Source organism: Ovis aries, chromosome 14 (genome assembly GCF_016772045.2).
Source record: "Ovis aries strain OAR_USU_Benz2616 breed Rambouillet chromosome 14, ARS-UI_Ramb_v3.0, whole genome shotgun sequence".
NCBI lineage: Eukaryota > Metazoa > Chordata > Mammalia > Artiodactyla > Bovidae > Ovis > Ovis aries.
In genome coordinates, this window is record NC_056067.1 from 38,053,743 (window position 1) to 38,070,617 (window position 16,875).

General features: G+C 37.6%; 1 protein-coding gene and 1 long non-coding RNA gene across 2 annotated transcripts in view; one reads left to right on the top strand and one right to left on the bottom strand.

The window, feature by feature from the left end:
* Positions 1-4,685, bottom strand: part of LOC105606379 (uncharacterized) — a 146,895-nt gene extending 142,210 nt beyond the window's left edge. The window contains exon 1 of the long non-coding RNA XR_003591518.3: positions 4,504-4,685. This is a non-coding gene — a long non-coding RNA (uncharacterized LOC105606379). The remainder of the gene's footprint in view (positions 1-4,503) is intronic.
* Positions 4,686-4,853: 168 nt separating this feature from the next.
* Positions 4,854-16,875, top strand: part of PMFBP1 (polyamine modulated factor 1 binding protein 1) — a 475,252-nt gene continuing 463,230 nt past the window's right edge. The window contains exons 1-2 of the mRNA XM_060398457.1: positions 4,854-5,625; positions 16,513-16,560. The gene's annotated coding sequence lies outside the window, so the exon portion shown is untranslated. The remainder of the gene's footprint in view (positions 5,626-16,512; positions 16,561-16,875) is intronic.

Genomic DNA, 16,875 nt, shown 5'->3' on the forward strand with positions numbered 1-16,875 from the left:
ACTAGTGCCTTATATAGTTTACCTAGTTCTGTAGACTTACCTTTTCAATGTTTCTCATCTATTCTATGGCCTCTACTCTAGTTTAAGGCTGCTTCATCTCTTAGCTGGACTTGCATAATAGGATTTCCTTGCCTCTAGGATATTTTCCACTCTAATTCATCCTACACACAGGGGCCTTATTAATCTTACTAAATCACAGCTCCAATCATTTAATGTGACAAGAACTTATTGAGAGCGTACTATATACCAGGTGCTTCAAGGCAGAAGGTTCTAAGTGGGGCTGATAATCTGAATCATTAAGCAGGAGAAGATCTCCATGGGGTTGCAAAGAGTTGGACACGACTGAGCAACTAACCTGACCTGATACCTGATTCACGCAGAAGAGCAGAAACTAACAGAACGCTGTAAAGCAATTATCTTCTAAGTGAAAAAAAAAAAAAGTTACCCAGGTGACCCTGATATTTTAAACAACACTGCTGCCGCTGCTAAGTCGCTTCAGTCATGTCCGACTCTGTGTGACCCCATAGACGGCAGCCCACCAGGCTCCCCCGTCCCTGGGATTACCCAGGCAAGAATACTGGAGTGGGTTGCCATTTCCTTCTCCAATGTATGAAAGTGAAAATTGAAAGTGAAGACGCTCAGTTGTGTCCGACTCTTAGCGTCCCCATGGACCGCAGCCTACCAGGTTCCTCCATCCATGGGTGCCATTGCCTTCTCCCTAAACACCACTAGACTGGAGCATATAAAGATCAAAATGTTCTTGAATATTTCAGATTGTACTGGGGAAATGTGAACATATGCAAATAACATATAAGACATTTGTTGTTGTTTAGTCACCAAGTCATGTTCAACTGTTTTGTAAACCCATGGCAATGTAGCCTGCCAGGCTCCTCTGCCCATGGGATTTTCCAGGCAAGAATACTGGAGTCTTGTTTCTTCAGATACAACACATTGATTAATGCTATATTCAAAGTACCAAATACTATAAAAAAGAATAATTCTAACTGTATTAAATACCTTTAGTAATACGCCAACCTTGAAGAAATCTTTTCCTCCTTTAATTTCCCACAGTACTTTATAACTCTCCTATGGTCTCATTTTTATCTTGCATTATAATTATTTTCATATATGTGTCCTGTCCTCTCCACTTGTACTTAAGATCAGAGCCTTGACCTTATCAGAGCACATAATCTCATAAAGACTTTTTTTTTCAGAGTTCTAATTCACTTATAGGATAAACCTGTACCATTCAAAATACTAAATTATGCATGGTTGTGCATATGGTGGTGGTGGTGTCTAGTCACTAAGTCGTGTCCGATTCTTTGCTACCCTGTGGATTGTAGCCCAGCAGGCTTCTCTGTCCATGGGATTTCCCAGGCAAGAATACTGGAGTGGATGCTGTTTCCTTCTCCAGGGGATCTTCCCAACCCAAGGATCGAACTTGCATTCGCAGACAGATTCTTTACCACTGGGCCACCTGAGAAGCCCACGTCTTTTTATAAATTTAATCAAAAACTGGATGTCCTTGTAACATCGGATATATGTGGACAAATTTATGGATTTAACCTCAGTGAGGCACTTAGTACAATTCCTTCAACAAAGTAGGTGCTTAAAGTTATGTGTGAACCAACGGGGTCTGGGGAAAACATCTTTTGGATATGGAAAAACATACCATGTCCAGTATCCACTTAAGAGGTTATAGATTCCAAATGAAGTATGCTGGTGGTTTTTGTAAACCACCCCCCTGTGAGCCAAAACCAATCAGCCTGCTTGTTTTGTTGTTCTGTTTATTTGTTTGGATGACCCAGGATTGTGTGGCATGCTGGTGTATGTGCGTGGGTTGTGTTTTCTGTTTTTTGACAAACTTCAATTTGAAAGTCTTCGGCAAATATTCTCTGATTTACCACAGGCTCTTCCATTCCCTGGGCTTTCCTTGTGGCTCAGCTGGGAAACAATCCACCTGCAATGCAGGAGACCTGGGTTCGATCCCTGGGTTGGGAAGATCTCCTGGGGAAGGGACAGGCTACCCATTCCAGTATTCTGGCCTGGAGAATTCGCCAAGAGTTGGACACAACTGAGCGACATTCACTTCCATTCCCTATTATCTTACACAAACTTGATGTACACAATTATGTTATCTACAGGTATAAAGAAGAGAGTGCTAATGGACAACTACTGCCAATCATTTCTGCTTTCTGAATGTTGATTATTGTATGGACTGAACTGTGTACCCCCAAATTCATATTCTGAAGTCCTAATCCCCAGAACCTCAGAACGCAACTATACTTGGAGATAAGGATTTTAAAGAGGTAAGTAAATTAAAATGAGGTCTTTTGGATGGGCCCTAATCCAGTATGACTGATGTCCTTATAAGAAGAAATCTGGACACAGATGGGCATGAATTAAAGACCATGTGAAGACAAAGGCAAAGCTACACATCCAGGAGAGAAGCCTCAGAATGAAATTATCCCCGCTAACACCTTAGTACTGAACTTTCCAGCCTCCAGAATTGTGACAAAATAAATTTCTGTTGTTTACGCCCTCAGCCTGTGGTATTCTGTTATAGCAAACCTAGCAAACTAATGCAGATGCCACTATATTTAATATTAATCTTAACAGTGGCATTTTTACATCAGAATTATGTTTACTGGGACTTCCCTAGTGGTCCAGCGATTAAGCCTCCATGCAGGGGGCACAAGTTTAATCCCTGGTCAGCGAACTATATCCTACAGGCGGCAACGAAGAGCCCGCACCTGCCAATAATGATCCAACACTTGGCAATGAAGATCCCACGTGCTGCAATTAAGACCCAACAGAGCCGAAAAAAAGATATTGAAAAGAATGATGTTTACCATGTTCAAGTCATTCTGCCATGTACAGTGGTGAATACAACTCTAAGTAGCTTAGAATCCAACAGATAAGGCAAGTTATATGTAAGATATTCATCAACATAAATGAGAAAAACATTACCAGGCCTAAATGGAAAGAAAAAAAGCCAAATAAACAGTGTATTTTTAATTCTATAGGTGTTCTGAAGGAGACAGTTAACTACGAGTTGATCAGAAAAACTCAGAATTTGTCCTGGGCATTCAAAGATTCAAAAAAGCAGGAGTAAGAAGACATTTAAGTAAGAGGAATGGAGAGTACAACGTCAGATGCTACTACAGAAAACATTGTTTTCCCAAGTTCATCTTAGATTCAAGTCTCCTTTCTAAACTCTATAGTCACTATACACTTTTAAATTAAAAGTTCTAAATCCTTATAAAATTTAGGCATTTCCCCCTGCAGATAAATAACAGTGTAACTGACTTTTTCAGTACAATACTGACATCCAAAGGATAGTCTAGTTCATCTCTAATGCCTCTTGGGCTTCGTGCTGAGAGTTGGTTTTATTTTCAAATGGTCTATGAGGGCAATAAGCAGTTCACAGAACATTCTCTTTTGAAATTTGGCCATTTTTTGATCTCTTGCCTATCTATCAAATCTCATCATTTTAGATGGCTCCACAATGCAGGTGGCCTATGTTTTCTTAAGTGCTTCTTCTTCTGAAGAATGTTACTCAGTTCGTTAATGTTTCATACCTAAGTATTCTAATGTATTTAATTTTTTATTTAATGAAATTTCTAACCTCCAGGCTGAAGAAGTTATTCAGAATGTTTCATCCAAGCTGCTGGAAAAGTGCTCATTAGCAGGGAGTTTTGAAGTTGGAATTTTAAGAAAAGGGTTGGCAGGAACCTAAACATATAGATCTAAGCTTTCATAAATGTTTCCTTAAGTGTAAAGAAAGAAATTCTTCTTGATAAGCAGATAAATTATGAACTTTTCCTTTTAGATTTTGGTGACAAGAATTTAACGACTTTTGTTAAAAGATGTGTTTCAAAGCTGTTTTTTTTTTTTTAATAATTGTCTGTAAAAAGCCTTATGTTTCCTCCATCATTTCAACAGTGCTTACTTTCTGCCATAAAGGGGAGACTGAAGTGAGACCATTATCGCCAAGAGATACACACTGAACTAAAGGAGCCATGCTAAGCATCTGGTTGCAATTATTTTAGATTCAAGTGATTCTCTATGAAAGGAGGCACCTCAGCTGAATTAGTCTGATTCTTGTAATGATCTGGACTCAAAGAACCTGCCCATCTTATACCATCTAACTTGAGATTTATGGGAGATTAAGAACTTAAGTTAGAGAAGCTTCTAGATGGTTACATAAATTTTTAAAATTAAAGGTCTTTAATATACCCGGTTCAGATGAAATTTGCGGGTCCTAAAGAACTAGAATTTTAAATTTAATTGTAAATAAAATTGCACCCAATATTTCAAGACTACAAACTGCGTACAATACAGTAAAAATGCACACGGTAACACTTTACTAAATGTTTAGAAATCCAATTTTCACTGTTTTCTTTTTTTTTTTTTTTTAGTACCCACTCCCTGGTGACAAAGTGGACTCAAGTTTCTGTTACCTTCAAAAAACAAGGGAGTGGTGTTATACTACACGCTTACCTTTGGGAAACAACTTGCAGTTTATAACTGGACGGGAAAATCTTTTGGTGAGCGAGAAGGCTAAAGGAAACGAAGGCCAGTGGCGTGACCGTGGCACAGGCCCGCGGTTACTCCTGACGGGACCGCCCCAAGCCACAGTGACCACCTAACAAGACCGCTTTTCCCGCGGACTCTCGCCTTCCGGCGGTAAGTCACCGCAGCACCGGAAGCCGTCGTCAGGACAACGCTCTTCTGCCCACCCCGACCCTTCGTCCCGCCCACCACCTTGTACGTCTGTAGCCAGCGGGCTTCCATTGGTCCATTTGTCCTTCACTCTGGGAGAAGTTCGGAGCGCTACGTTCTGGAACTCTGATTTGAATTTGTGGCGCGGACAGTTCATGAGGTGACAATGGTGCTGGGCGTCTTGCAGGAGCCAACAAACTCGGTGGTGAGAGACCCTGAGGGGAGAATGACGAAAAGGGCGGCCGAGGAGCAGGGGCGCTGCGTTAAACAGGTCTCCTCGAGACGGGGGACTTGAGTCGGGCTGGAACTTCCCTTACTGAGGCTGGCTCACCGTTCTCCTCACAGCCTCTAGATTCTTCCCTCACGACGTTTTCCTCGCGTCTCAGAGACGACGCTCCCGCCCACCTTCTGTCGCTCCAGGAGGGAGTCTCCCCTCACTTTTCTTTCATGAACGGGTGCTTCTCACCTTCCAACCCTCCTCAGTAGCAACCCTCCAACACTGACGTGCTTACACCTCCCCCAAGCGTACTTGACTCCCGCCTCCTTCCTCTCTCCACCTCTTTCCTAGTTATATTCTGCTCTCCATCAGCCACACTGTCAGGAACTTTCTACCTGCCCGTGATAGGGTGGGAAACTCCCGAGCGACCTGGGGAGCGCCCCACATCTCACAAACTGCGTCCCGAACTTTCCTTATCAAGGAATAGGATGCTGCTGTCCACTTGTTCCCAACTGAGACGCGATAAATGTCCCGTGGAAAGCGGCAAGTGCAAGCTCTGTATAAAACGCTACAGAAATGTAAGATCTTGACCCAGTTGCTGATTCTGAATGAGCGGATTCCTGTCGAAAACATGATTACTTTGTCCTTGGTCGGACCCTGTTGACACATTTCATATTGGCACTGTGAGTACTATCTGGATCTTAGAACGAACCCAGTAGATCTTTTGGAATAAAATGAAACTCTGAGGCTTGATCAGAAACATTAAAAAACGAAACAAACAAAATAACTCCCATTGAAAAGTCTTCTTTTCACTAACCTTCTATTATGATCTTAATCCCCTCACTACAACTCCATCTATTGAATTTCAAGTTGAGATTCAGAACCACTTTAAGGAGTTCTATGGTATAACATTTTATCTGACATCCCCTGTCTATAACTATGAAAATCCTCTATTTTCTTTCTAATTTGACAATTCAACTTGATTTTCTGTATGTCCAGTCTCCGGAACCGAGGTTTAACAGAGTTTAACTTTCTTGGGGTTGGGGGAGATGTGCGGGCATAGTCCCCTTTAAGAAGCAAGAAAAACCTTGAAGCTTTTGTGTACAATATGACATATATACGCAAATTTAGGGCTTCCCTGGTGGCTCAGAGGTTAAAGCATCTGCCTGCAATGCAGGAGACCTGGGTTCGATCCCTGGGTCGGGAAGATCCACTGGAGAAGGCAATGGCAACCCACTCCAGTATTCTTGCCTGGAGAATCCCATGGACGGAGGAGCCTGGTGGGCTACAGTGCACGGGGTCGCAAAGAGTCGGACACGACTGAGCGACTTCACTTTTAACTTTCTGAAGAAAGTGGGAAAGTGAGAAACCTTGAAGCAGTTGTATTAGCACTTTCAAATGAGCACTGGGTTAAGAATTTTAGAGAAGTCACTGAAATGCTTTCTAGAATTGTAGAAAGGTCATTCACAGTTGAGATTTTGTATCATTAATTAGGAAAATACTTGATCAACCTAAAGAGTTAATTTTTGTGCCTTAATGTTTTGGATGCCTTATATTAAAATGATTTTTATTGTGAAATTCCAGTAGCTTGTCCTGAATATAGTTTACATCATCGTGTTTTTTTTTTCCCCCACACTAAAACTTTACTTCACCTGAAACTTAGTTTTGTGTTTTATGTGTAAAAAATGATTTTAACTAAAAATTTTTTTTGTTGTTTTGTTGCTATTTGGAAAACATGCCCATTGGCCAAATCTGGTCCCCTATCTGTTTATATAAATTAAATTCTGTCAGAACACAGGTACATCCACTTGTTTACATGTTGTCTACAAGGTCAGAATTGAGTAGTTGTGACAGAGACTATATGAGCTTCAAAGACTATTGTATTAACCATGTGGCCCTTAATAGAAAAAATTTGCAAGCCCTGGAATAAGACATCCTTTCTTCACTGAATGGGTAATGTCATATTCCCATACAGTTTCTATAAATATATGTTTGCCTTTGTTTTTGAGTTCATTTAGTCTATTTCACTTGCCTCACCCTGCACGTATAACAAGGTATTTTAATTACCTTATCTCTGAAAGAAAACAATATTCTGTAGGTTACACTGCTCCCCTTACTCCCATACCAAGCCATTCTCTTATTTATTCTTGGCCCTTTGATTTTCTCTATTAATTTTAATGAGAAATCTTCTTAGGTTTTGACAGGAATTGCTTTGATAGGAATTGATGTGTATATTCTACATTAATTTGGGACGAACTGTCATCTTTACCATATTCATTCTTTCCATCCATGAATATAGTATATCCTGATTGCTTTTATGTCTTTTAATGTGATCTTAATTTTTTTTTTTGAGTGTTCATAAAGAAGATTGGTCTTTGTTTTGCTTTATTGTGATTTTCTGATTTTAGCATTAGGGCAATGCTGTCTGACTACTGTAAATGATTTGAGATGTGTTATGTTCTTCTCTATTTCTTAAAAGATTTTGTGTAGGATTGGTATTATTTTTTGTTAAAGGTTTGATAGAAAACAGCATGCATCCATCCAAGTCTAGCAGTTTCTTTGTGAGGAGGTTTTAATGGAATTAAGAAAATGAGTGTAAATTTTATTAATATTTGCCTACATCTTACCATTTCTGGCACTCTGTTTCTTCTTATGAAGTGTCAGTGTCTCAGTTGTCCAATTCTTTGTGACCCCACCAGGCTTCTCTGTCCATGAAATTCTCCAGGCAAGAATACTGGAGTGGGTAACCATTCCCTTCTTCAAGGGATCTTCCCCACCCAGAGATTGAACCCGAGTCTCCTGCATTGTGGGCAGATTCTTTACCATCTGAGGCACCAGAGAAGCCCATTTCTTCTTATAGATCTAAATTTTCATTTGTTTTCTTCAGTCTGAAGAAATTCCTTTAACATTGCTTATGGGATGGCTTGTTGGTAATGGATTCTGTTTTTGTTTTGTTTTTACTTGAAAATGTTTTTGGTTAACTTTCATTTTTGAAAGATTTGTTTATTTTTGGCTTCACTGGGTCTTCGTTGCTGTGTGTAGGCTTTCTCTAGTTAAGGTGAGCAGGGGCTGCTCTTCATTGAGATGTACTGGCTTCTCATTGCAGTAGCCTGTCCTGGTGCGGAGCATGGACTCTTGGACCTGCGGGCTCAGTAGCTGCAGCTGCAGCCCACGGGCTCTAGAACACTGGCCTCGTAGTTGTGGCATATAGGCTAAGTTGCTCCCTAGCATGTGGAATCCTCCCAGATCAGGGATCAAACCCATGTCCCCTGCTTTGGCAGGCAGATTCTTAACCACTAGACCACCAGGCAAGCCCAAAAGATTTATTTTTAACATGGATATATAATTGTGTTTTTAGTACTAATTTAATATTCTATTGCCTTCTGCCTTGTGTTATAAGATTATTTGGAGTCATTCTGATCTTTGTTCTCCTGTATGTAATTTTTTTTTCCCCACTCCCTGATTGCTGCTTTTTTAGAAGTCAGTTTTACTGAGGCTTAATTTACATATGGTAAAATTCGCTTTTTAGGAATATAGCTCTATGAGTTTTGACAAATATAAATAGTTGTAAACTACTGCCATAATCAAGATATGGAATATTTATGTAAGTCTGTAAAGTTACCTCATGATCCTTTATCATCATTTCTCAGGTCCCATACCTATCCCCTAGCAACTGCTGATCTGCTATCTGCCACTGTAGGTTTGTACTTTGAGAACATCATGTTAATAGAATTCTGTAGTATGCGGCCTATATCTGACTTCTTTCAGTTGGCAAATGAATTTAAGATTTATTCATGTTGTTGCATGTATCAGTTTATTACATTTTGTGTGTGAGTAGTACTCCATTATACATATGTACCATAATCTGTTTATCTATTAGCCAGTTAATGGACATTCAGATTTTTCCCAGGTTTTCGGCTGTTAGTGGTAAAGCTGCCATAAACATTTCCCTACAGGTTTTTTGTGGTCATAGATTTTTACTTTTGCTGGATGACTACCTAGGGATTATATGATAAATGTTTATCATACTAAAATACTACCAAACTTTTGCCCAAAGTTTTCATTTGTTTTCCAATAAACAGCATATGACAGTTCTAGTTATTCTACATTCACATCAGCTCTTGGTCTTGTTAGTAGTTTAAAATCTAACTATTTCATTCAGTATGTCAGTTTATATTTTCCCTTTCACCAAAGACATTGCTACAAACTTTTAATACTATATGGTGAAATAATCTTTTGTTTTTAATTTCTACTTCTATTGTATGATCAAAATGTTTTTATATTGTTTCTACTTTATGGAACATATTGAAGCTTTCTTTGAGACACATGCATTTGGTTAATTTTTATGAAAGTTTCATATGTACTTAAAAAGGAAATCACTTGTTATAGGAGTTTAAAGATAAAGATATTGACATTACTTGTTTAGTTTATATATTCCTCATCCTTTTATATTTTTGGAATGCTTATATTGAGTTTGGTATGTTGATGTCTTTTTTTTTGTTTTCTTAATTTGTTTGCATCTTTACTTCTCCTTGATTCTATTTTATCATGATACTCACTGTGTTATTTGGCACATAGATATTCCTATTCTATATTTACTTTGAATTGGCTTTTAGATCATAAAATGTTCCTTTTAGTATGCGGTGCTTTTGGTGTTAGTTCTACCATGTCTGATATCAGAATTGCACTACCTACTTTCTTATTGTTCTGTTTACATAGAATACATTGTCTAGCCCTTGTATTTTTAATAATTGAATTACTTCATTTTAGATGAGCTTCTCTAATACATTTTAGAGTTGTTTGGCTTTGTGAGTTAATTCAAAGTTGTGGATTTTTTCTAATAGTGGTAAATCAGTGTATATTTATTGATATGACACAATTCTAACAAAATATTATATTGATATACATGTATATATTAGGGGGCTTCCCAGGTGGTGCTAGTGGTAAAGAACCTGCCTGCCAATGCAGGAAATTGAGATGTAGGTTCAGTCCTTGGTGGGGAAGATCCTCTGGAGGAGGGCATGGAAACCCACTCCAGCATTCTTGCATGGAGAATCCCATGGACAGAGAAGCCTGGCGCACTACAGTCCGCAGGGCCGCAGAGTCAGAGACAACTGAAGTGACTGAGCACATACGCACACATGTATATGTTACTACATTTTCTCACTTTCATGTTGTATTATGTTCCTCCCTTTTTGTATTTTCCTTGGCATTTTGGAAGGTTTATATTTTTGTTCTAGTGGTTATCTTTATATTATTATTTATAATGCCCTTATTTTTGTCCCTCTTTTGCTTACTTAGGATTTCACTGTTCAATTTCATCAGTTTAAATAAAATAATTTGATTCCTAGCTTCCTACTATCTTTATTTGTAGGTTGCTGCTCAGTAGTCTGATCCCAGTTTGATTTTTCTTCCTTTGCAAGTGATCCCAGATAATTTTTTCTATCTTTAAAGTCTAATTAGACTTCTCTCGTGGCTCAGAGGTTAAAGTGTCTGCCTGGAATGCAGGAGACCTGGGTTCGATCCCTGGGTTGGGAAGATCCCCTGGAGAACGAAATGGCAACCCACTCCAGTACTCTTGCCTGGAGAATCCCATGGAGGGAGGAGCCTGGTGGACTACGGTGCACGAGGTGGCAAAGAGTCGAACACTTTCACTTTCACTTTATGTGTTTTTAATAGATCTCAGAATTGTTTGTATCAGTTTTCCCAGGCCCTTATTAGACCTTTATAATATTCATATGTTTTCTTATTTTGTTTTTTTTTATTAGTTTTAAATATTAGCTCTTTAATTTTATGTATGTTGGGTCCTCTTTCTTTCTCTGGTATGTTATAACGTTTCCCTGATCCTTATTACACTCATCCTTCATTTTGTTTTATTCCCTTGGTTATATTCAGGCTTTTGTTCAGTGCCCCTTGTATTTTTATTCAATCCTTTTCTCTCTTGAGTACTTTATAATTTATTTTTAATTTCTAAAATAATTTTTGTCTTCTCAGTTTCTTTCATGAGACCAGTTATCTCTTGTTTCACATCTTCCTAAAGTGAACATTTTTGCCCAATTCTGTTCTATTTCTGTTCTGAATTATTGAATGTTTGATTTAAGGTTTTTGAAAAATATCTGTAAATACTGCTTTAACAATATATGGTTCAATTTGAGACATTGTTGTAGTTTTCTCTATGGTTTCTTTTTCCCTTTTTTTGAAGAGGAGTGTTCATCAGCTGAAGAGTTTTTGTTCTTATTTTCTATATTATTTCATAATAATTTTTACAGTTGTTGCCTACTGTTTCCTGATCCATTTTAAAAGTCTTATTTTTCTTGACCAGTGATACTAGTTTATATAGAAAGTTGTGAGAGAGTCTACAAGGTTTCTTAGTTCAAAAGGACCCTATTCTGTTGCTATAATGAAAGGCAGTATTTTAAATTTATGGTGCATTTGTTTGGAAGGTGAGGTTTTCCTTCCTTTAATTTTGTGCTTCCTTTTATTTCTGAGGGATCATTTATTATTTCTCTCTTGTTTTCTTCTTTCTCCTTACCACTAAACATCCAAATAATATCACTTTTAAGTCACTCACTGTCCTCTCCCCTAGAAGCAATGCTTCCCTAAGACATGCGTGCTAAGTCACTTCAGTCATGTCCAACTCTTTGCGACCCCATGGTCTGTAGCCCACCAGTCTTCTCTGTCCATAGGATTCTCCAGGCAAGAATTGTGAAGTGGGTTGCCATTTCCTTCTCCAGGGGATCTTCCCCACCCAGGAATCAAACTCTTGTCTCCTGTACTGTAGGCAGTCTCCTGCATTGTAGGTGGATTCTTTACCGACTGAGCCACCAGGGAAGCCTGAGTGCTGAAACTTCAAAATTTTTTTCCGCTATATGTGATTCCTACTAACAGTTCTGCTTAGCTTCTCTGCCTCCTGAGGATTGACAAATGACTGAATAAAGCCCATGCTGAAAGTTGAGCTTAGCTTTCTGAACTTCTCTTTTATACTTCTTGACTGCCTTTGGTAGCTCTTTAATACCTTCACATTGTTGTTTTCCATATTTTACCTACTTTCTCTAGCTATTTTTTAGTGGGCGGGTTAGTCTCTTCTGAGATAATGTGTGAAAACCTCTTGACTGGGTTTTAAAATTTCAACTACTGTGTATTTAATTTGTATAAATGTCTTGTGAACATTTTATGTCATGTGTTGTTTTTTTTTCCTGTTCTGTGAAGATGTTTTTTCGCTTTAAAAATTATTGTAAACATATTAAACAGAGTTTTATGATCATTCCAAGAAATGAAATCCTTATAGGTTTGTTTTTACTGGTTCTCTTTCACAGTGCCTTGCTTATTTGTGTATTTAATAAGTTTGTTCCACCAGTTAACATTTGTGTTTGTTGCATTCTGGCTTCTTGGAGTATGACTAGTTGCATGCCATTTTATGTTTGTTTATTTATTTGGACCCATTCAGGTGATGTGAATTTGGTGTGTACATTTACTTGAGTGCTAAATTGTGGTTGCAACTTGTTGCTCTTTTTTCCCCTGTTTCGCTCATTTCCAAGACAGCTTTCCTTATAGTCCCTTAAACCCAGACTCTTGGATTACCTTTACTTTGAGGGAGTAACTGAGTTCTCAGCTTCTTGTTAGACAACCTCTTGTTAGACTCTTAGGTGGTATTTAATTTGTCTTCTCTTCTTCATTCCAAACCAAATCTGTACATCTTAACTCTGTTTAAACTTGGCAAAAGCAGATTCAGCACACCACCGCCTTCTCTGAATTTCCACTTTCATTTCGATTTTTGTATTGGTACTACTTCTTCTTTTTCTTTTTAATTACTTTTATCAATTGATATGATTTTAAAATGTTTTTGTTTATTACTTTGCATTTCAGTTGTTTTCAGTATAGTCCACGGGGTCACAAAGAGTCGGGCTTCCTCAGTGGCTCAGCTGGTAAAGAATCCGCTTGCAATTGAGGAGACCTGGGTTTGATCCCTGGGTTGGAAAGATCCCCTGGAGAAGGGAACAGTTAACCACTACAGAATTCTGGCCTAGAGAATTCCATGGACTGTATAGTCCATGGTGTCAAAAAGAGTTGAACACAACTGAGCGACTTCACAACGATGGAGTCGGTACAGATACTCTTGTTCTCTACATTATCTGAAAATTTGATAAAATTTGGAAGGAAAGCTTTCTTATTTTCTTACCATTGTCTTTCCACTATACATCCACATACCCACACCCTCGCCTACACATTCACACCTTTAAAAGGAGATAGATTCTTCTACTTTTTAAACTTTCTTTTAGGGAAAAGCTTTATGAGATTCATCTGGTATTGTCTGTAAGGTTGAGATTTATTTTTTGGTGCAGGACCATAATTATTACCAGCAACATTTTTTAAAGCTCTGTAAAGGCCTTGAATAGTTTTCAGAAGGTAGAGATTTAGGCTACAGTCAATATATTAATATCTGGGATATTTCTGTTATGCTAAGAATTTACTTATACTCAAGTCATATTACCTTTAACAGTGAAAAACCCATAAAGGTTTAACATGAAAAGCAGGAATAATTTCCCTTTCTGTTTATGTTCTGTCCTTAGCTCTTCATTTCCTGCATGGTTAGAAATTTAGTAAATTGATGAAAGTTTTTTTGTGTGAGTTTGTATAATCATGTGATTAAGTTTTATAAGTAGTTTCAGAATTTATTTTCTCTCTTAAAGCCTGAATGTCCCAAAGACAAGGATTTATTTTAAGATGATTTTTAAATAGGTTTTTTTAATGAAAAATTACCTAATCAATGTTAGTTGATAAAGATAGATATTTTATAGTAAAATATTATATAACTTTAATGTTCCTTTACTATTTGGCTTTATAAATAAATATGAAAAGTAATTATCTCATAACACTTTTTAAATTCACTTTCTTCTTTCCCCAGAAAGTAGCAAAGTAAATAAAACCATCATTCTTTTCTAATCTTCATGAATAATTTCTCACTGGCCCTTGGTGAGAGGCAGTTTTCAAGGCCATCCCATGGTATCTACAAAGATACAGTTTAGACCTTGCAGTTTATGCCTCTGTGAAAATGCTTCCAAATTACAGAAGTGAAGAGAGCTTACACTTAATCTTTGGATAATTTCAGTTGTGGACTTCACAATGAAGCAGGTAGGGGGAAAAAGGTTGCCTGTTAGAAGCATAAAACCTACTGACTGTATCTTGGCCAGTGTTCCCTTTTTTCCAGTAAGCTGTCTGCTGTACAGAGGTGTATAACCCTAATGGCTTGTTGTATGCCATTAAAAGGTATTGTACACTCATAAAAGAATGACATTTTGATCAATGCTGTTAAAAGAATTACTGTCTTGACACAAAAAAGCTTTCCTGCTGCAAGTTTAAAAATATGCCTTTAAAAGCTTTTTATTGAATACCTTTGCATCCCTCAGAAATGTGCCATTTTGGCGTGAGGTTACTCTGAAGAATTCCACATTGTAACTTAAATACAAAATCTCCTATTTACCTTTAAAAGTAGCAGAGATAAACAGGTACTTCCTACAACTGGAGCTTGAAGACATGATAGCATCTTAAACCAATGTATCAGATATAAAAATAGAATTTTTGTAAAGAGAAAGCTGAAAACTAAATGAATCCTTTTTATTTTGTGAGGTATTGATTTTTTTTCATGCTGTTTTGTTTAAACTTTGTGGTTTTAATTTCCCTTTGGATTTAGGAATCATGCCTTTCCACCCAGTTCAGAGATCTTTTCTAATCACCAGGGAATTGGTTCTTTTAAATGGTGATATGTTGAATGTATTTTTCTACTGTTTATTTTCCTTTTATTATATTTTTGATTAGGAACTTATGAAAACCATGTCATAATAAACATATGGTTTCTTCTATATACAGTCTTCTACAGATTTTCAAATGTACTGATGCTATAATTTTATCTTTATTTCATTGTTTGTAATACTTCTGCTCTTACCTAACTTCTGACTTTATATCGTGTTTTCTGACTTGTGAACTGAGAAGTTTAAAATTTAATACTCTGAAAGCCACAGATTTTCTTAAATATGTCACTATAGAATTATTTACTTGATACTTATAATATCAGTCAGTCAGTTCAGTTACTCAGTCACGTCCAACTCTTTGTGACCCCATGGACTGCAGCACGCCAGGCTTCCCTGTCCATCGTCAATTCTTGGAGCTTACTCAAACTCATGTGCATCAAGTCGGTAATATCATCCAACCATCTCATCCTCTGCCATCCCCTTCTCCTGCCTTCAGTCTTCCCAGCATCGGGGTCTTTTCTAATGAGTCAATTCTTCGCATCAGGTAGCCAAAGTATTGGAGCTTCAGCTTCAGCATCAGTCCTTCCAATGAATATTCAGGACTGATTTCCTTTAGGATTGACTGGTTGGATCTCCTTGCAGTCCAAGGGACTCTCAACAGTCTTCTCCAACACCACAGTTCAAAAGCATCAGTTCTTCAGCACTCAGCTTTCTTTATAGTCCAACTCTCACATCCATAAATGTCTATTAAAAAAACCATAGCTTTGACTATATAGACCTTTGTCAACAAAGTAATGTCTCTACTTTTTAATATGCTATCTAGGTTGGTCATAGCTTTTCTTCCAAGGAGCAAACGTCTTTTAATTTCATGGCTGCAATCACCATCTGCAGTGATTTTGGAGCCCCCCAAAATAAAGTCTGTCACTGTTTCCATTGTTTTCCCATGTATTTGCCATGAAGTGATGGGACCTGATGCCATGATCTTCATTTTTCTGAATGTTGAGCTTTAAGCCAACTTTTTCACTTTCCTCTTTCACTTTCATCAAGAGGCTTTTAGTTCCTCTTCACTTTCTGCCATAAGGGTGGTGTCCTATGCATATTTGAGGTTACTGATATTTCTCCTGGCAATCTTGATTCCAGCTTGTGCTTCATCCAGCCTGACATTTCACATAATGTACCCTGCATATAAGTTAAATGCGGGGTAACAATATACAGCCTTGACATACTCCTTTCCTGAGTTGGAACAAGTCTTTTGTTCCATGTCCAGTTCTAACTGTTGCTTCTTGACCTGCATACAGATTTCTCAGGAGGCAGTTCAGGTATTCTGGTATTCCCATCTCTTTAAGAATTTTCCACAGTTTGTTGTGATCCACACAGTCAAAGGCTTTGGCATAGTCAATAAAAGAGAAGTAGATGTTTTTCTGGAACTCTCTTGCTTAATGTACTTATAAAAATTGACATTTAATCCCAGTCTAATGAACTTTATATATGTAGGCATATTTTAAGATAGATGATATTGAATTTTATAAAGCATGTTACCTTTGTCATCTATTTTACTTTTAAAAGCAGGTCTTTTGGTGGTGGTAGTTATTTTTATTATTCACTGCCCACTAACTGCCTGGTGAGTTATGTACAGTATTGATAAAATTAAAACTTGTTGCAGTTTTTATGTGTCATGTTCTGTGCTAAAGTACTTTATGTGGCTCAAAAAGGTTATATAACTTGGTCAAACAAGTAAGTTATGGTTTTAAAATTCTAAGTTTGGTAGTGTGACTCCCAACGTGTACTGTTCTAACCGTCTTTATATGTTATTTCTTCTAGGTGGTATTATTCCCACTTTACAAATGAGGAACCTGAAGATCAGATAGAGTAAGTACTTTGGCTGTTGTTGCAGAAGGGAGAAATGACAGAGGTGGCTCTGTTAGACTTCAAAGTATATTTTCTATGACATAGTATTAGATTGGCCAAAATGTTTCTTTGGCTTTTCTGGTAGTGCTTAGTTGTGTTTAACTTCATGCGAAACAGTTTTGTTAGATTGTATTGTGACAGCTGTCATATCAGTGTTCATTTAAAAAAAAATTCACAAAACTGGTGAATTTTGTATAGCTGTTTTAATATTGAAGGTGGAAGAAAAAAGTAATGTTTTTGGCATGTTATGCTTTATTATTTCAAGAAAGATAAAAA